The sequence below is a fragment of the Zalophus californianus genome, chromosome 6 (genome assembly GCF_009762305.2).
Source record: "Zalophus californianus isolate mZalCal1 chromosome 6, mZalCal1.pri.v2, whole genome shotgun sequence".
NCBI classification, from domain to species: Eukaryota; Metazoa; Chordata; class Mammalia; order Carnivora; family Otariidae; genus Zalophus; species Zalophus californianus.
Window position 1 is genome coordinate 41,900,217 of NC_045600.1, and position 21,316 is coordinate 41,921,532.

Consider the following 21,316-nt stretch of genomic DNA (forward strand, 5'->3'; position numbering starts at 1 on the left):
CATATGCCATAAAGCATCAGGGAGTTTTACAGTTTGTACTGAATTTCATTCAATATGGAGGATGGAAGTGACCTTGTAAGACCACAGAATTAGTCAGTGAATGCCTTGTTTCCATCTTTCTATTTCACCATCAACTGTCAGGTGTTGAAACTCCTTTCCCCTCATGGCCTTTTTACCTTTTGGTTTTCAACAGTTTGATTATGTCTGGGCATAGTTTTCTTGAAATTTATCCTGTTTGCATTCATTGAAATCTGCAAATCTATGTCTTTCACTAAATTTGGGAACTTTTCAGCCATTATATTTTCAAATACTTTTTCTGCACCAATCACTTTCTCCTTTTCTTCAAGGACTCCAATAACAGGAGTGTTAGACCTTCAATATTGTCCCTCAGGTCCCTGAAGCTCTATTTTGTTTTGTTTTGTTTTCTCTCTTCCAAGTGGATCCTTTATATTGATCCATCTTCAGGTATATTGACTCCCTACTCTGCCATCTCTATTCTGCTACAGAGCTCATCCAGTTAATTTTTTTATTTCAGATATTATATTTTGCAGTTCTAAGATTTCCATTTGGTTCTTTTTTTATGTTTTCTATTTCTCTGCTGAAAACATTTCTTTCCATTCATGATTTCAGTAATACTTACCTTTATCTCATAGAGATTCATTATAAAAGTTGCTTTAAAGTCTTTGTATTATAATTCCAACATCTGGATGATTTTGGAGATGCATTAGTTGATTGTCTTTCTCTTGAGAGTTGGTCAGAGTTCAAGGTTCTTTGTATGTCAAGTAATTTGGGATTGTATCCTAGACATTTAAAATACTACGTTATGATTCTCTGGGTCCTGCTAAAATGTCGAGAGAATGTTGATTTTATTTTTTCAGCAGGTTATCAGCCTGCATAGGTTTAGATCACAAGTTTGATCTCACCTTCTGTGGACAGTGGTTCCAACATCAGTTTGGTTCTCAAAGCCTTGACTATGCTTGGAGGAGAGCCTACGACTTCTGTCCGCTCACTCACAGAATTGGGTTCATTCTTCAGATCTCTCTTCTCTGAGATTTTCTTCATACCCTTTAGTTCCCATGGGTCTTTTTCTCAGGCTCCTCTGCATATAAAGATGGTTTTCTTTAAGAGTTTTAGCCTCCTGTGCTAAAGGAGCTCACAGGTGCACACACTGACACCCCCCCTCATCAGGGTGAAGTAGTGAGAAAAAAAAAGAAAGAAAAATAATGGGGCTTCCTCCACACCCTTCACATAACAGGAGCCCCTTTCCTGCAATGACAGTGCAGATCTATGACTGACCTCAGGTTAGGGCTGGGAGAGGAAATAGAAAATAGAAAAACGAGACTCCTCCCTTGCTCTTCAGCTTACGGGGATTCCTCTTCCCAGTCTTCTGGTCAGAAAGTGAGCATTTCACTGATTTGAACCCCCCTCCAGTAAAAGCTAAGAGATTAAGAGGCAAAAAAAAGACAAAAACACAAACAAACAAACAAACAAAAAACAAAAGGCCACCCCCCCACAAAAATCCCAGGGGAAAAACTGCCACCAATTTCTAGTACCAGCTAGATTGCTTTCAGCTTCAAGAAACAGAAATCACCAACTCAGTGACTTAAACAATAACAAAAATATTTTCTCACATAATATAAAATCGATGCGAAGATGGGAGGGTTGGTTGACTACAGCTCTATCTTTTTTTTTTAATTTTATTTTATTATGTTATGTTAGTCACCATTCATTACATCGTTAGTTTTTGATGTTGTGTTCCATGATTCATTGTTTGCATAGAACACCCAGTGCTCCACGCAGAATGTGCCCTCCTTAATACCCATCACCAGGCTAACCCATCCCCCCACCCCTTTCCCCTCTAGAACCCTCAGTTTGTTTCTCAGAGTCCATAATCTCTCGTGGTTAGTCTCCCCCTCCAATTCCCCCCGCTTCATTTTTCCCTTCCTACTATCTTCTTCTTTTTTTTTTTAACGTATAATGTATTATTTGTTTCAGGGGTACAGGTCTGTGATTCATCAGTCTTACACAATTCACAGCACTCACCATAGCACATACCTCCCCAATGTCTATCACCCAGCCACCCCATCCCTCCCACCCCCCACCACTCCAGCAACCCTCAGTTTGTTTCCTGAGATTAAGAATTCCTCCTATCAGTGAGATCATATGATACATGTCTTTCTCTGATTGACTTATTTTGCTCAGTGTAATACCCTGCAGTTCCATCCACGTTGTTGCAAATGGCAAGATTTCATGTTTTTTTGATGGCTGCATAATATTCCATTGTATATATACACACCACATCTTCTTTATCCATTCATTCTACAGCTTGATCTTATCACCTGCCATTCTTACGTTTGGCTTTGGCTTCAGGCATAGTTCCTTCAGGGTTGCACAATGGCTGCAGCAGTTCCAGACATCACGTCTAGACACAACAGCATCTAGAGGCTGAAAATAGGCCATCCTTTTCTTTGAATTAGTATTTGATTTGACTGTAAATGACAGAAAACCCAGAATAACAGTGGCTCAGGTGTGGCTTCTTTTTTTGTTCTTCCATACATGGTCTCCATTCCCTAGGTCATCCACTGTCCCGAGTGGTTATTTTACCTCCAGCTATCACATCCACCTCTCACCTAGCAGAATAAAGGAAACAAGAAAGAGTAGGTAAAGGGCACATGTCAGTTGTCTAATAAGAAAGATTCTCAGGAGTTGCCACATCACACTTCTCCCTTTAGCTATTGGTCAGAACTTATCAGGCCACAATGGGTTGCAAAAGACGGTCAGAAATGTATTTTTTAATCTGGATGTCCATGTGCCCAGCTAGATTTTCTACCACTATAGACTAACTGAAGCATGTACAGTGAGCAACAGGAAGCAGTCCCTGCCACATTCTCATACGTCTCAGCCACCTTTGTCAGAAGCCACCAGCAGACTTCCCCTTGTCTTTTCTTTTTTCTCTTATGTCTTATTAGCCAGAGAAGCATTGCATGCCCATGCCTGGACCAATCCTGGTGAAGGAATGGTACCATCACAATTAGCTTCTATCAGTCAAGACTCACCATCTAGATTTGGGGCTGGGGTTATGCTTTCCTGACAGACATGGCTTCCAGAAAGACAGTGGACACCTGAGAGAAGTCAGAACTCATAAGAGGGACAAAGGAGCATAGGAAAAGGAGGGGCTCAGAATGGATGTGGTAGGCAAGGTCACCTGCACACCCTTTTGTATGGAATACAACAATGTCCACATCTCTGATTTTAAGTGCCATTGAAATATCTGTGGTGGTTCTTGTTACAGTTTCATCTCTTCACAGTTCCCAAAATAAATAATGGATTTATCGTGTGGAGGGGGTAAGAGAAAGGGAGAGGAATAAAGTCCAATCAAACCCAGTTACTGCCAGCAGGTCCCCCATTATGCATTCTCTCCTACTTAAAGAGTCCATTTGAGGGGCGCCTGGGTGGCTCAGGCAGTTGAGTGTCTGCCTTCGGCTCAGGTCATGATCCCAGGGTCCTGGGATCGAGTCCCGCATCGAGCTCCCTGCTCAGCGGGGAGCCTGCTTCTCCTCCTCCTCCTCCCTGCTCCTGCTCTCTCTCGCTATGTCTGTCTCTCTCTCTCAAATAAATAAAATCTTAAAAACAAAGAGTTCATTTGAATTAAGTTCTGAATACCGAAATTACTTGCATTCAGAAATCAGGATTAGACAAGCTTCCCAGGAAAAATATAACTGTTCCTTACTTAGGGTGAATGAGGAGGATCCCTGAAGAGTATAAAACAGAAAAGAGGTTGGCACTTAGAATTTAGGTCATTTTGATTAGCCACATGCACTTTTTTTTTGGCCACACACGAACTTTTTTTGGGAGGAAGGAGTCAACATACGAAAACAGATGAAAAAAAAAGGATGGAAGACAATGGCAATGAATGAAAGTAGGTGAGAAACAATAAGAGGGCACATATGTGAGAGGGAGGGAAGGGGCTGTGTGCTTTTGTCACTATTTTGTTGCTATGGCAATGAAGCAAAATCAGGCTGATGTTGCTCTATTGGTTTTGTTTTGAATGAAGGACCAAATATGTGCAAGCAGAGTGACAAATAAAGTCTTTGGTAAACCAAGAGACAGTCTAACTGTATTTCCTCTAAAAATTCAATATAAGAACTCCTACAGTTTTTTGAAATAATAAAACCTAAAGAAGACTGTAGACTTATACAATAATATTGAAGTTTCTTCTTAGGAATTAATAGTGAATGAAAGCTTCTCAATTATAAAATATATGTTCACCACAGGAAAAAAATTTAAATACACAAAAGAACAAAGCAGATTATAAAAAAAAAAGACATCTGATCTTGTCTGTTAATGTTTCCATGTATAGTTCCTCAGTCTTTTCATTTACATGCTTTTGCCAATTGGGATCACGTTTTATTATTGCCTGTTGAATGTTTAAGTTAATTCCAGTTCTTCACTGTCTTAGTCAGCTTGGGCTGCTATAACAAATTACCATCGACAGGATAGCTTAAACAACAAATATTTATTATTTCTCACCATTCCGGAGGTTGGAAAGTCCAAGGTCAAAATGTTGGCAGACACAGTGTCTGGTGGGAGCCTTCTCCCCTTTCATAAGGGCTCCATCCTCATGACCTAATCACCTCCCAAGGGCCCCATTTCCAAGTACCATTATACTGTGTGTGGATTAGAGCTTCAACATTTGAATTTTGAAAAGACAAACATTCAGTCTGATTACAAATAAGACTGTACACAGTGTTACATACAAGATTTCAAGGAAGACATTTTACATACTTTTTTTGCATCTCAATAAAGTACCTAGAGCTATTCTTTACACATTTTAGCCATTGAACAGATAGGAATTCCTGTTTTCATTAATCACCAGACATTGGTTTAGTGTGGTCTATAATTATCTGTTGACTTATCATTTGGGGTTCCTTTCAACTATTATAGAAGGTATCCTGCTGGGGTCCCATCCAAGTGGATGGCTAGAGGGTTAGCAAGCCTTCTGCCAGAGGGTCCCACAAAATGGCCTTTACTTTCCTATGGCTTTCAAAGCTGAGTTTTGTACAACCTACATCAACCTATGCAGTGAGGATTTGGAGATGCCAACTCATATAACTAAACTTAGAACAGAGATGGCCAAATTAATACAAAATTTCTAATTTTCTATGAGAAATATAACTGCGAGGAAGATGGTGCATTTTCATCTGCAAAACTAGTACCTTCTCTTCTTATAGTCAAACAACAACTACTAACAAGAAACTCAGAGGTCACTAACACACAGAATCAGGTAAAATGTTAGTGTATATGGAGCCTTGTTATTCAGAGAGGTCACTCTCTTTCCTAAACAGTTCATACATTCTATCTCCAGTTCTGGTACCATATAATTCACTACACTTTTCTAAACACAACTCCAGATCACCCTGATTGGAACTGTGGGGGTTCCTAATTGTGGGGATGTAAGTCACATATTTACAGACACTGCTTTTGTTTACTTCCTTAGATGGCTGTTCATGTTCATTTTATATAGATACGACCAGTTTAATTCCTGTGGTAACTGGATAACTTCTTCATCACCATATTCTTAAGTGGTCGCTGTTGGTTGGGCATTTTGGCAGAGAGAATTGAAAGGCTTCAGTCTAGTTATTAAAATGCTTACAGAATAAAAATTTAAAGGTTATGGCTATATGTTGAAATATCATTTGCTTGACAAATATTTATTAAATGGTTAATGAGAGAAAAGAAGTGGACTGGGCAATATTCATTGTAACATTTGTCGCATTGCATAGCACTCTTCTACCCCTTGGGAAATAATCCTTCCAAGTAAATGGTCCCAGTTGAGGCTGCCAATCAAGGCAACCTACCCTCTTGGCCACTGGGCATACTATCTAAACCAATCAGAATCCTTCCACAAGATTTTCCAGTACTTGGGCAAGTGGGTGGTAGAAGGAAGAAGACAGTTCCTCTCCAGGCAGTGAACTGTGAGAATACACTATCCTGGACAATGCTCCATATGACTGCCAAATTGATATCTCTGGCTGTAATCTCTCCTTTATCCTCTAGAATCTTAATAGACATCTCTATCTGAATGTCTCATCAACCAACGGCCCAGACGGAATTGCTCATCTCCCCCAGCCCAAACTGATCATCCTACATTGCTGCCAGGGCACCAGTCATCCAAGCCAGAAGTCTGGAAGTCATCCTCAACATCTCCCTCTCTCTCACCCTCAAACACAATTAGTCACTAAACCCTCTTAATTCTCCCTTATAAATATTTGCAAATTTCTTCTCTTCTATTTCCACTGCTGTGAGCTTGGTACAATTCTTTATCACAAGCTCTTAACTGGTCTTGCCACCAGCCTTAAAAACCTCCAATCTGTTCCATTCTGTTCCCACGCTTACCCTCACCCTGGGTAGAAGGAGCTTCTTCCTTCAGCACTTTAGGGCATGCTCCTACTCCCACTGCAGCCTCTTCTCTGGACACACCCTTGCCCCCCAGCCACACTGAGCACCCTGCAGTTGCCTAAACTGTGTTTTCTCCCTGCTCTAGGCCGCTCACTTTGCTTAAAACACCTCCCCTTTTCTTTAATGGTTAACTTCTGTTTATGGTTTAAGGTGGGAATTGGGTGTTGCTGCTCCATGCATTCTTTGGTGATAGTTTTCACCTGTGCCTGCCTGGCTGGGCCCCTCCAGACATGCCCTCACACAGCACCGTGGTTTATGCCAGCAGACGACTCACTGCCCTATGCTGTGAAAACACATCTATTTGTCTTTTTTCCCTCCTAAGCTGCAAGTTTCTTGAGGAAAGAGATTGGGTCTTATTCAAATTTGTATTCCATTCCCTGGTTTGCAGTCTGACACATAGTAGACCCTTAATAAACACCTACTGAAGAATAAATAAATGAACAGGTGAATCCAGGAAAGATGTGCCATTAACTTTAGTTCTTTGATTCTGTGAACCCATTCTCTTCTTGAACAATGATGATTCTATGAAGCACTGCTAGATCAAGGCTTGTTTGGATACTATATCCTCATGAAAATTTCTTTTGCTATCAAAGCTGGAAAATAGATGTGTTCATTTTTACAGATGAAGAAAGTAAGGCACAGAGAGGTTACATGACACTCAAGGGCACACAGCAGAGCCAGGCTGGGTTAGGATCCTGGTCTCCTCTGTCCTGATTTTTCCCCCCACTACTAAGCTGTTTCCCTCGGGCACCTGTAATTTCAAATACTTTTGATCTTGTTTCTTTGAGGAATGTATTGAGTGGTTCTAGCCTCAGGAAATGAACACCCCCACCTTGCAGACAACTCCCAATAGACATTTAACTCCTTTCTGAAATGATTTTACTCCATATTTTAGGCAGGAGTGTTAAACGGAGCACCTTCCAGTTCAGCTGGCCCTGTCCTCCTCCACACATTTCAAAAATCCTGAGGAAGGAAAAGTCACCTTCTCTTCTCATCTGGCTGGGAACATGAACATGGTCTCTGAGCTAGGATCCATTGGTTGGGTAATGCACCTCCCTGGTGGGTTTTTTTTTTTTTATAAAAACCATCCACAGGTTAGTCACGAAACTAAAGCATTTGGTGCTGGAGGTGGTGAGGTGGGTGTTCAGAAAATAAAATGCAAAGCTGAGAGCTGTTTCCATGATCATTTTTCATAATAGTTTTGGCTTCTTTTCAAGCCAAACCTGGTTTTAGTGTCTGCTTCTATTTCCTTTTCTCCCCTAGTCACTCTATGCATCTGCCCCCATCTGTTAAAATGTTGTCCCCTGATTTGTCTAGTTTATTTCTCTGATTACTGTACTTATTGCTTATGGCATTTAAACATGTTTAACAAGTCAGCTTGACTGAGGTGTCCTTTAGTTATATAACATAACCCAGTTTAAATATTTTATTTATTTGAATTGTTGAATTCAAAAGACTGTTGTATATTGTACATTAATTTTAAAAAGAGGATGTCTTATAAATGGCTAGTCTGCTTGTTAAATGATTGCTTTTATTATTTCTCAGGAGTTTTCATATTTCTGGTGGTCATGAAGGATGTTTACTTACCCAAAGAATAACAGAAAAAAAAAGGCATAAAACCGAACCCTAAGGGGCAAACTGATGCTGAAGCTTTGCCATCTTACCAAGGTTTCTCTAGGGTCCACAGATTTCACAGTGTGTATATATATATATATATATATATATATATATATATATATATATATGTATATATATGCTGTGTGTATATATGTATTCATATACAGATGTATTAAATATAGCCACCATGCATGCTTGTTGGAGTATTAGGTCAAAGCACCCTAAGAAATATTCTCTACTAAGGACAGGAATAATTTTGAGCACTGTGGGGAAATTCCAAGGAAGCCTAATTAAAATCATTGCATGAACAGATATTGCTTTTTCATATCAAGTATTTATCACAGAATTTGACCTTTCTTTAAAAAAAGAGGCACTCTAAATGTTTACTAATAAAACCTTCAGAATCCATTTCTTGCTCACATGTAGTTGAGAAATAATAAAAATTTTAGGTGATATGCCTAAGGTTTGTGATTACACAATAGAGAAGAAATGATTCTGGGACTGATGATGCCCTTGAATTCCATGGTGGCCCCACCTGCCAGGTGGAGGTCTGAGCATCCTCACAGATTCCTTTCTCCCTACCCTCAGCAGCCTCCAAGAATGCCTGTCCAGGCAGCCTCAAGCTTCCAATAGGGGGTGCTGTTGTCTAATATAAGGCCTATTGTTCTCAATACAATTTGGTTATCCTTCAGATGATTTCTAACCTTTGCCCTTTCCCAGGATTTAATCTGTTTAAATTGATGTGGGTTATTTGCTCTTGAGTTTAATGTGAATTTAATCTTATGTTACTGTCTAATACATTACAGTGCTATTTTGGTTGCTGCCGCTATACTGATTAGCATTAATTTTCCGCCAGAATGTGTTCTGAATATCAGTGAGCCTGTTCAGGAGAATGAATGATAATTTTGTTTTAAAAACAGTGAAATATTTGATCATTTTATAAAAAATGCATAGAAGTGAATTTTGAAGTGATCAGTTCTGGAATCAAATGAAGACTTTAAGAGGAATTGAAATACTGGCCTTACTATACAAATTCTGCCTTTAGAATTTTATTTTTCTACTGGTAAAGATGCATTATATTTGCATTTTTGAGCCTGAGTAATTTTAATTCCATTTTTATTGTACAAACCCAAGAGGAACATTTACTTTGTTTTCATTGATTAGTTATACAATTATTCTTTTCAGATACTACAAGAACCATGAACCATAATATTATATTCCTTGCTAATACATTTGGCAAAAGTATTTACATCAAAACACAATACATAAATGTAATGACTTTCTCAAATGAGTACATTGTTGCCAATCACCTTTAATACAAGTAAAATTCATTAAATTTTTCTCAATTAGCAAAGCGACTTTTCCAAATGAACTAGTAAAGAAAAAACATTGCTTGTTTTATCCTAACCCAGCTGATTGGCCTTTTATTACCAGATGCCTATTTAAGGAGGAGGAAAAAAAAGGTTTTAATTTTAATACACTGGATGCAATGCTGACTTCTAGGAGATTAGGTATGCTTCTGATACGCTTAGTTTCTTTTTGGTTAGTTTCAAAGTAAAAGTTAGATTCAAAAGCAAAAGCCTTTCAAGCAAAGATTCTACCTGCGAGACTCTCTCATGTTGAAAGAAGGAACTTGAAGGCCCAAATGAACAAATCCTTTGAATTGCAAAACTTAAAGAATATTGTATTTGTCCCCTTTCACTAAAATGCTTAAATCTCCCCATAAGTCTAATGACCAGATTAAGTCATTTGACACAGACAGTTGAGTTGAGCCTTGTATTTGTAAGTGCAAATGTAGATTTTTGGAAAAAGAATACAATTAACTTTGAATTCACATTTATATAGTATAGATTTCAGATGAATTTAACTGTCTCTAATTTTTTAATTCTAGTGTTGGTTATTCATTTTATGTGTTTAGTGAAAACATCTTTTTTTTCCTTAAGTAAAGAAAAATGACACTAGTTATGCACTCACTGAATGACTCAGAGTATGGGATTTATAAAATCTGTTAGATATCCCTAATAAAAATGCAAAGACTAAGAAATTAACTATCATATGTATTTATGGGGTTCCTGCCCTTAAAATACTTAATATCACTGAATCTAATTCTTAGAATACCTGTTTAGCATTCTTCAGATGGATTGTAAAATGTTAGTCAAATAATATTTCTAAGGGTATAAGGTTAAGACTGAAAATTCCAATTTCCAATACTGTTCTTCTAGGATAAGGGACAACTAATATAGTCTCTGTCTTGTAAGAAGCTAGAGTAAGGTGTTAAAATAAAGTCTACATTAATCCTGAAGAAACTTATCAAAATCTTTCTCTTTCCCTGATACTCCCAATAGCTCTTAAGTTGATGGAGTGGTGAAGTCCTAAAAGAAAAAGAAAAAAAAGAATCACAGCATTAAATTAGGGGTATATGATATTCTCTAATAAAAGGAACTGGCTCCTCGGGGAAATGGCTGATTATAGGGCTGAGGGAGAAAATATTCAAGATGAACTCAGGGGATCCTGTAATGGTAGAGAGTAGGGAAGTACTCAAAACACAAACAGGAAATGAGGCATAACCAAGGGAAACAGGAGCCAACCTAGAAGAGCTACCAATGGACAAACCTGGAAAAATTTAGGCAACAAAAGAAATAAGGTGGTATTAGATTATAATCCAAAGTATAGAGCAAATACACAACTGAACAAACACAAATAAAAAAGGGAGAGGGGAGTATTTCCAAATGATTTACATAGATACTTACCACCCATCTTCATTCTTCACCCCTTTGCATGTGGGCTAAGCTTAGTGATTTGCTTCTGAAGAATAGAGTGTGGGAAGGAGAAATAATAGCCTAACGGGGATAAATGTGGCAAATGCTATCTGGGCCAGCTCATCATGGTTAACATCATCAGTGATATCACACTGATGGCATGTATGCCACATATGATGTGACAGAAAATGACACTTCACCTCCCTGGTCTTCCTCCCAAATACCCACAGTCCCCAGTCTAACCATGATAATAAACATCAGAAACCCACATTTGGGCATTCTACAGAATATTTTATTAACTCTCTTCAAATTAGCTGAAGTCATCAAAAATAAGAAAAGCCTGAGAAATTGTCACAGAGCAGAGGAGGCTAAAGAGACATGTATGTCCAATGGAATATTATGCAGCCATCTCATTCCAAAAGGAATGAGATCTTGCCATTTGCAACGATGTGGATGGAACTGGAGGGTGTTATGCTGAGTGAAATAAGTCAATCAGAGAAAGACATGTATCATATGACCTCACTGATATGAGAAATTCTTAATCTCAGGAAACAAACTGAGGGTTGCTGGAGTGGGGGTGGCGTGGGAGTGATGGGGTGGCTGGGTGACAGACATTGGGGAGGGTATGTGCTATGGTGAGCGCTGTGAATTGTGCAAGACTGTTGCATCACAGATCAGTACTTCTGAAACAATGCAGTATATGTTAAGAAAAGAAGAAGAAGAAGAAGATAGCAGGAGGGGAAGAATGAAGGGAGGAAATTGGAGGGGGAGATGAACCATGAGAGACGATGGACTCTGAAAAACAAACTGAGGGTTCTAGAGGGGAGGGGGTGGGGGGATGGGTTAGCCTGGTGATGGGTATTAAAGAGGGCACGTTCTGCGTGGAGCACTGGGTGTTATGCACAAACAATGAATCATGGAACACTGCATCAAAAACTAATGATGTAATGTATGGTGATTAACATAACAATAAAAAATTTTAAAGAAAAAAAAAGAGAGACATGTATGTAATGTGATATCCTGGAATATGATCCCAGAACAGGGAAAAATTAATGAAACAGAATTAACTATGGAGTTTACTTAATAGTAAAGTACTGATGTTGATTCCCTAGTCATGACAAATGAATCACTATGTGATGTTAACAATAGGGGACACTGAATGAGGTGCTATCAGAGAACTCTGTACTATTTTTGCAACTTTTCTATAAGTTAAAAGTATTCTAAAATTAAAACGTTATTTAAAAAAACAAAAGGTATTTAAGATCCTACTTCTGTTACATAGGTCTTGATAGGTTTGGGGGAAGTTGGGAGTGGGGAAACAGGAAAATGTGGCACAAGGACTAATCCTTCCTTTAATAAACAGCATGTTTTAAATTATCGTACAGTAAAACCAACTTTAAGAAAAATCACAAATAGTATGTGAAAAATGCTCCCATCCCACACCCACACCCCAACTTTTTCATCCTTCTGGATATTAGTGATCATAATGCAAATTGAGTTTGAAGAAGTCTTATGTTTTGTATTAAGCTAATGGTTAACATGGTGGATGTGCCTGACTGTGTGAAGCACAGGTTGGAACTGTGATTCTGACATAACCTAGAGGGCATTGGCATCTGATTGCTTTTATTCTGAGGACTCCATTTGCCTCTTGAATGTGTGGGATCCCAACTCTATTAGACTCCAAGTTTTTAAAATTGTTTACCCTACCTTTTTTGTAGAGTCTCCTCCAGTAGTTACATGAAAAAGGATACATAAAAAACAAATTTTGGGAAACTTGAATCTCTGAAAATGTCTCATTTAAGTGACATCTTTCTTTCTTTCTTTCTTTCTTTCTTTCTTTCTTTCTTTCTTTCTTTCTTTCTTTCTTTCTTTCTTTCTTTCTTTCTTTCTTTCTTTCTTTGAGAGAGAGAGAGAACACAAGTGAGGGGGAGGGGCAGAGGGAGAGGGAGAAGCAGACTCCCCACGGAGCAGGGAGCCCGATTCGGGCTCGATCCCAGGACCCTGGGATAACGACCTGAGCCGAAGGCAGATGCTTAACCAGCTGAGCCACCCAGGCGTCCCTGGACATTTTCAATGTGGAAATTCATGTTCTTCATTTAATTTCGGGAAATTTTTATGAATGTTTTTGTTGGCGATTTCTACCTTTTCTTCCCTTTCATCCTATTATTCAGGTATTGGATCTCCTGTATTCCTCTTAAGCCTACTCCTGTATTTTCTGTTTGTATTTTAATCTGAATTCTGGGAGAGTTTCTCAATTTCCCTTCTCATCCATTTATTGAATTTCTCTTTTCTGTTATCATACTTTTAATTTCCAAGAACTTTTTTCTTTTACATTTTTATGAACATTCCTTTGTAATAGAATCTCCTGTTTCACGGATGCAGTATCATCTTTTATTTCCCTGAAAATTTTAATGATAGCTTTTTAAATAAGTTTTCATGTCCCTCTGTAGTCTTTGTTTCCTCCAAGTTGCAACTTACTTTTTTTTTTCTTTTGGTTCATTTTGGACTTTATCTTTTATGTTGGAAGTTTCCCTCAGATATCTAAGAATCCTGAGCTGCTTGATAATAATGAAGAATGGATTGCTTAAAAGCTCAGTGAAAGTTCTCTGGTTAGCCTGGGAGGCCTGATGACTATGGGTCTTGCTGCAGAGTGACCAGCCTGTTCTGTTTATAAGAACTCCCAACCCACATCAGTATTGCTAGGTCTTTTTCTTGGCAGGGTCAGATTTCCAAAGAAGAACATTTAGTAATCCCCCCTGAGTTTATAAAGCTGGCTGCTTTCTGGAAGCCAGGTTGGGAGGCCTGCTGGCAGTAGCTTCAACATTTAGTATGTATACATATTTCACTTCATCCTCCTCTTTTCAATATAGGGTCAACATTAGTCACTGCTCCTAGGCCTCCCTCCCCCCAAGTCCAGAGGCCCTCTTTCTCCTAGCTCAGGTACTGGTTCTCTGCCAGGTAGGAAAAGGAATGGGATCTAGCTACATCCTTCTACCACTCTTCCTGTTTGCAGTTCAACTTCATATATATTTTCCTAAATCTCTGGGGCCATCAAACCCTGAGGCTTTAGAAATTCATTGTACAAAGAATGCTGGGTTTTTTGCTTTCCCACCATTGCCTTAAGACTCTACTTTCTCTGGCTTACTAGGTGAGGTGCCTGTTGTCAGCTTTCCACCTTCCAACATTCTGTTGCTTTCCTATCCTTTCCTATTGTCTTTGAGACTTTATAGCTCTTAAAACAAACAAACAAACAAACCCCTCAAAACCATCCTAATATGATACTTTCTGTGAGTTTTGGTAAGGGTGTCAGAGGAAATGTGTATGCCTAACCTGCCATCTTTAGATGGAAGTCCTACATGCGTTTATTGAGCACCTACCCTGGAACTTACTATAGAACTTTAGTCTGTTGTTGCCCTATGGAAATGAGCAGTCCAAGTTGTCCAGGGAAACCAGAAATCTGTATTGAATATGAAATATTGAAATGAGATATTATAAATTAAATACTAAAATAGTAATATGAAATAGCCCAATATAAAGTTTTTAAATATTAGCAAGTAGTTAAAAAATTTTTAAACACTGTACAAAGAAAACATTTGTGAACCAAACTGAATTGTAGATTTCCAACCTATGCCACAGTTCTATTTATCTTGGGTTCATTTTTCAAGATTATATAGGGTTAGTCATTCATAATTTTCATGGAAAGTGTCACCCTATATTTTGATGTTAATTTCTGGGGAAAGGTAAGCTTGTTAATACGTGAAAAAAAAGGAGATTTGGATCTACGAAGAAGGGAGCCTAGAAATTCTGCATATTCTTTGCCATGAAGGAACACTATTTTCTCATATAGAGTTGGCCCAACTCCTCAAAACCAACCTGATTTTCCAAGGTCCTTCTGATCAAAATGGATCCTGTAATACTATCTAGTGGCATAAAGGATGAAGTTCTTTATCTATTGGTAGGAAAAGATTGACAAGATACATTGTTAGGTGAAAAAAGCAAGTTGGAGAACAATATGTCTAATATACTTTCTGTGGTAGAGAAAATATAGATGTATTTTTATAGTTGCTTGTACATGCATGAAGAAAATCTATAAGGTTGCATACAAAAATTAAGAATGACCATTATTAACCTATGGGTTGGGAATGGGCAGATGAGACAATCTGGAGCAGAGGCTTGCGCTTTATGTCATTTTCTTCAGGTATGATATCACCTTTTTGAAAAATTAAATTTATTTATTTTAAAGATCTTATTTATTTATTTATTTGAGAGAGAGAGAGAGCACACAAGCAGGGTGAGGGGCAGAGGGAGAAGCAGATTACCCGCTGAGCAGGAAACCCGATGCGGGGCTTGATTCCAGGACCCTGGGATCATGACCTGAGCCGAAGGTAGATGCTTAACCAACTGAGCCACCCAGGCACCCTGAAAAATTAAATTGAAGAATATATACTATTTTAATGACAAATCCATATCCATCTTACTTAAATTTGAAAAGGTGTTTTGTTGGCTTATGTACTGGAATTTCTGTCAACTCTCAGCTCCTGATTGTTGGCTGCTCTCTCTTGCAGCAGATGACTGCCTCAAATGTTCAGTAAACATGGCCACAAGATGCATGAGTCATAGGCTTATATTACTCTGATAGCTGCAAAAGAAGAGAAAACTTCTTTCCTTCTCTGGCAGTAAAGGCCTAAGAACTCTGGGCCATCCTTCTTGATCCCTGAACCAATCAGGAGTTAATACACTGTTCTCCAATTGGCCATGCCTAGGTCACATGGGGTTGCCTTCACTTGGACCACACAGAAAGGGGAAGAATATTCCCCCAAGCTAGGAGAGATGTGTAATGAACGCCTATCTCCTGTAGAGCAAAATGTGCTTAAAACCAGAACAAAACTAAAGGCTCAAGCCTTTATATCTAGACTTGCTGCAGAACCCAGGGAACCATGATGCTAGGGACATGGAAAATGACCATTAACTATCCATAATTATGCTTTCCATTTATGTGGGCTGAGAAGTTGAAACTGGAATATGACATCTTTCTCTAAGACCCTACCTGACTGAAGTCACTGTTGCAAACGGGGAAACACATTAAGCCCCTTCCCCTTACAGACTGTTTAGTCCCTCCTGGTATAAATAGTTTTTGAGTCTAAACTTAAATGGTGAGACAGAGGAAAATATCTGCCAAAAGAGGGAGCAATATAAGAAGCTCTGGTTTCAGAAATGCTGAGTTAATCTTCACAAAACTGCCAACTTTTTGGAAAATAAAAAAACTCAGCTAATTTCATTAAAAAGTCTTCTAACCTGGGGGCACTTGGGTGGTGCAGTTGGCTAAGCATCCAACCCTTGATTTCTGTTCAGGTCATGATCTCAGGGTCCTGGGATCAAGTCCTGTGCTGGGCTTTGTGCTCAGTAGGGAGTCTACCTGTGACTATCTCTCCCTCTCCCTTTGCCACCTCCCCCCCCCCGCAAAATAAGTAATAAATCTTAAAAAAAAGTCATCTAACCTGATGACTGAAGACAAAAGGGTGGATGTGCAGTTAGCAAGTTACCTAATGCATGCATCTTGTAGCTTTTCCAGAACCTTGGGAGAACCCACCTGCTTCAAGAGAAAATGTAGTTCTACTCAAAACTAGCTACACCCCCCATGCACTGTGAGAGGAAGCAGGGTGAGCTAAGCCACTTGAATCCCTGAAATATCAGCTTCCTCAACTATTAAATGGAGATGATGAGTCTGTTTTATATAGTTATAGAGTGTCCTATTGCTGTTATAACAAATTACCACAGATTTAGTGTCTTAAAACAACATGGACTTATCATTTACAGTTCTGGTCGTCAGAAGTCCTAAATGGGTTGTCAGGACTGCATTCCTTCCAGAGTCTCTAGAAGGATAACCCATTTTCTTACCTTTTCCAGCCTGTAGAGGCTGCCCACATTCCTTGGCTCATGGCCACATCACTCCAACTTCTGCTTTTGTGGTCCTATTTTCTTTTCTGACTCTTAACTCTCTTTCTTCATTCATATAATGAACGTGGTGATTACATTGGCCCACCAGATAATCCAGGTTCGTTTTCCAATACCATGATCCTTAACTTAAACACACCTTCAAGGTCTCTTTTGCCATTGAAGGTAAGAGATAGGTTTCAGGGATTGGGACACGGGCATGTTTGGAGGCCATTATTCTGCACTACTACAGGAGTATAAAACAAAATCATCTCTGTGAAGATTTTTAGTGTTGTTACTTGACACAAATGCCAATTTGCAGATTTTAAGTTTTGACAATTCAGATATTTGACTGCATCCAGTCCACCATTCAGTTCTTACATGTTCAATAATCTAGTGGGGGTGGGATACAGAAGTCTATGTTCTCATGGATGCCAGCCTAACTTGTTTATATTTATGAGCTCTGTGTACTGACCTTAGAGATACTTTCTGCTCAGAAGTAAAGGACAGTCCTGGAATGGAACTATTTTAAACAGCAAAATAGTTAATATGCAAGTTCTCTACAGTGACCCTTTAATGAAAGCCAAACAAAACACATAGGTTGTAGAGAATTTTCAGAGAATAATCCGTGTCCTAAAAAACATTCCAGCTTGTAAAAGATAAAGTGTTATTTCATCAAAATATGTTATAGGAGATCAAGATTTGGCAATACAGATGTTTGTGCCTCAGCAGATCTCCTCATTTTTATTGTCAACAGTTTCCTAGGGCATCCCCATATCCCTCCTCTGGGGAGGGTCCTGCTGACCTTAGGCTGTACTCAGCACACCCCAGTGCCCTGAATCAGGGTGATGGATGCTAAATTTTGATGTTTTTCTTATGACCCCTTATACTCCAAGGACCTCAGTGGCCAAGTAAGACTCCCCATTACTTTGAAGATGTGCAGTGGCCTTTGAGAGCCTCCCAAAAAGATTCGTGAAGCTTTGTTAATACATCTAAAGAAAGGTAAAAATGAAGGCTTCATTAATTTTATTGAAAAAAAGAAACATCCATGATACCCAGAGGGGTCAATTTTTGTGGTAATGAAGTTTATATTTGGTATGATGGGCCATCCCTAGTACATGTTCCTTCTGGTTAATGATAGTCTCTGTTTGGTAGGCACTCTCCTAGGAGGGAATGCTAATGTAATACTCACTGAGTTTTCTGCTGCTGGCTGGGAATTATCAATAGGTCATAAATAAACTACCACCACATAGGAAAGACAATAAGATTATATATACTCCTACTACCTCCAATTACAGTAAGAGCAACAATTATAAGGTTGTACTCCTACAGCCACCCTAGGGAGAAAATGAAAGGAAAATGTTCCATTAGCTTAATGAAGAGAGCACAGCAGAGCTAGTCAAATTTTCTCACTATTAGCACCTATGGTGTTGCTCCAGCGCACAAGGGAAGCTTGATACAGGGTAACAATTAAACTTTCTGACAATTAGCCCCTACAATGTACATTCCCCGAACCCAAAGGAGACATTTCAACGAATTACATTTACATTTTTCTCACCTCTTGACTTGAAATTTTATTGAGTCATTTGCTTGTGGAAATGGAGTCGGGACTGAAAGTTTATCTTACAGTTGATGATAAAGTGTCATTGGCAGTCTTGCTGGAAAGTACACATAAACTGAATGGTACAGTTTGTAAAAGGGAGGGTTATGAAAGATGGAAGCAGAGAAATGGTCACACTGACCTCATTAGGGAACAGATGGACTGGACCAATGTTAGTAATTTCAATGTTTAGAGTAACTTCACTCTTACCTGTCTAGGGGTGGTGCTGGAAAAAGAAGTGAGGTCTCTTATTCCAACTGCCAAAGAATCAGGTTCGCTTCCTGGGAGGCACTCTATAGAGAAGGGAGCTCCTGAGACTGGTCGCCCTGTGCCCAGATTCTGGTCCACCATTCCAACTCGCCAAACTCCAATTACCCTCCTCTACAAAATGGAGGTACCAAACTTTCATGGGTTATTGGGAGGATTAAAAGAGAAAATGCCTTGAGATTAATTAATAGTAAGTGCTTAACAAATGTTAGTTTTTATGATCTATGCTCAGAATCAGCCTAGAACATTACACATTTGTATGACATAAGTAAATATTTGTGTGTAATGAATACTCAAAATTTCCCTCTGGAGACCAAGATTTAAACTTTACTTGGGTGGTAGAGAGTGAACAGTTCACTTTGTTTCATCTCAATTTAAGAAGGAAAAGATGTTTTTGCAATTTGGGGATACAGCTACCTGAACTGCTCTATAAATCATCCATAAATATATGGATAAATAGGGACAAATAATAGGTACCACACCACCTTCATTATCCAGAGCACAAGAGGCTTTTGCTTGGTCCAACTTCTCCACCCCACGAAGTGGAATACTGACCTTGACCACACTAATCCACTACTGTTATTGCCTCTTATTGCCACATGGAGTTGCTGTTGAAAAATGGGTGCTCCACTGTCCAGAAGGCCCCACCTATACCACAAGGAAGTCTTTGGGCAAGACAAAGCAGTTCTTAGATGAAGTCCAACTCCTCTTCCCTGGAGCTAGCTTTGACCAAAAGTCAACTCCAGTGTAAACCTTTTCCTGTTTTCTACCCCAGGACCACCAGGACACCTGTTGGCCTCCCAGTAACTCTGGATCAGAATGGGTTCAACACAGAACCTCTCTCACCACATTTCCCTGGAGTTCACCCCTCCAGGAATCAGGTAACGTCTCAGTTTAAATCCTATAATTACTGATAGAAAGCTGAAAAGAAAAATGTCAAGTCAAATAGCAGACTATATCTTATTGAGAAAGAGCATTCCCTGGGATAGGGTGTTTTAAGCATTATTATCCTTAGTGTCCGTGGATTTTGCTGGTGTTTCAGAAGGTAATTTGCAACCACAGTTACCATTTAGGTGTTTTGTGAAATTGCCACAGTTGTTTTATTTTTTTAAGAGACATTTTTGTTATTTACTTGTTTGTTTATTTATTTATTTAGAGAGCATGGGGGGAGGGGCAGAGGGAGAGGGAGAGAGAAGCTTAAGCAGCCTCCATGCTCAGTGCAGAACCCAACATGGTGCTCAATCTTATGACCCTGAGATCATGACCTGAGCCGAAATTGAGTGGGACACTTAACTGACTGAGCTACCCAGACACTCCACCACGGCTGTTTTAAAATCATTTAGTTTGTATGAAGATACTGAGCTTGAAAAGTTAAAGCACTTCTTAATTATACCTTCATCTGTCCTTGTGACACTGGCTGTTTTGTGATAAGCAAGGTCACTTCCTGAATGGTGTAGAAGCTGTTTTTCATAATAGCACTTCTTGATCATCAGAAGTTCACTTTTGCTTCCTGCCACACCTGCCTTCAGTTTCTATGACAATTGTACATTATTAGGTTGTAAAATTGTACCCCACTTCCGTCCCCCAGAACTCTTTGTTCTTCTTCTTTCCCTTTTTTTTTAACTCTAAAGAATTTATCATTACTTCTTGTTGTGATTTTGTAAACATTTGGTAAGTAGAGCCCCAGGGTATGGGATGGTGGGCCACGGTTAACAAAAACCATAAGGGAAAGTGAAAAGGAAGAGAAAGAGGGAGAGAAACCAATCAGGAAACTTCCATAAGGGAAAGATTTTTATAACTACACAACTTGCTTTCCTAACCACGAGTCCTGTGATCATTGCCACTGCCATATATTTTCCTATTATTTTTTAAAGTTTTTTTCATTGTTATGTTAATCAACATATATTACATTCTTAGTTTTTGATGTAGTGTTCCATGATTCATTGTTTGTGCATAACACCCAGTGCTCCACACAGAACGTGCCCTCTTTAATACCCATCACCAGGCTAACCCATCCCCCCACCCCCCTCCCCTCTAGAACCCTCAGTTTGTTTTTCAGAGTCTATCGTCTCTCATGGTTCACCTCCCCCTCCGATTTACTCCCTTTCATTCTTCCCCTCCTGCTATCTTCTTCTACTTTTCTTTTTCTTAACATATATTGCATTATTTGTTTCAGAGGTAGAGATCTGTGATTCAACAGTCTTGCACAATTCACAGCGCTCACCATAGCACATACCCTACCCCATGTCTATCACCCAGCCAGTCCATCCCTCCCACCCCCCACCACTCCAGCAACCCTCAGTTCTTTTCTTGAGATTAAGAATTCCTTGTATCAGTGAGGTCATATGATACATGTCTTTCTCTGATTGACTTATTTCACTCAGCATAACACCCTACACTTCCATCCATGTCGTTGCAAGTGGCAAGATCTCATTCCTTTTGATGGCTGCATAATATTCCATTGTGTATATATACCACCTCTTCTTTATCCATTCATCTGTCGATGGACATCTTGGCTCTTTCCACAGTTTGGCTATTGTGGACATTGCTGCTATAAACACTGGGCTGCACGTACCCCCTTTGGATCCCTATATTTGTATCTTTGGGGTAAATACCCAGTAGTGCAATTGCTGGATCATATGGTGTCTCTATTTTCAACTGTTTGAGGAACATCCATACT

At 39.1% G+C, this 21,316-nt stretch overlaps 1 pseudogene; it reads right to left on the reverse strand.

Annotated features, from left to right (window-relative positions):
- Positions 1–10,424: 10,424 nt before the first annotated feature.
- The window catches only part of LOC113909326, a 34,510-nt pseudogene continuing 23,618 nt past the window's right edge, over positions 10,425–21,316 (reverse strand).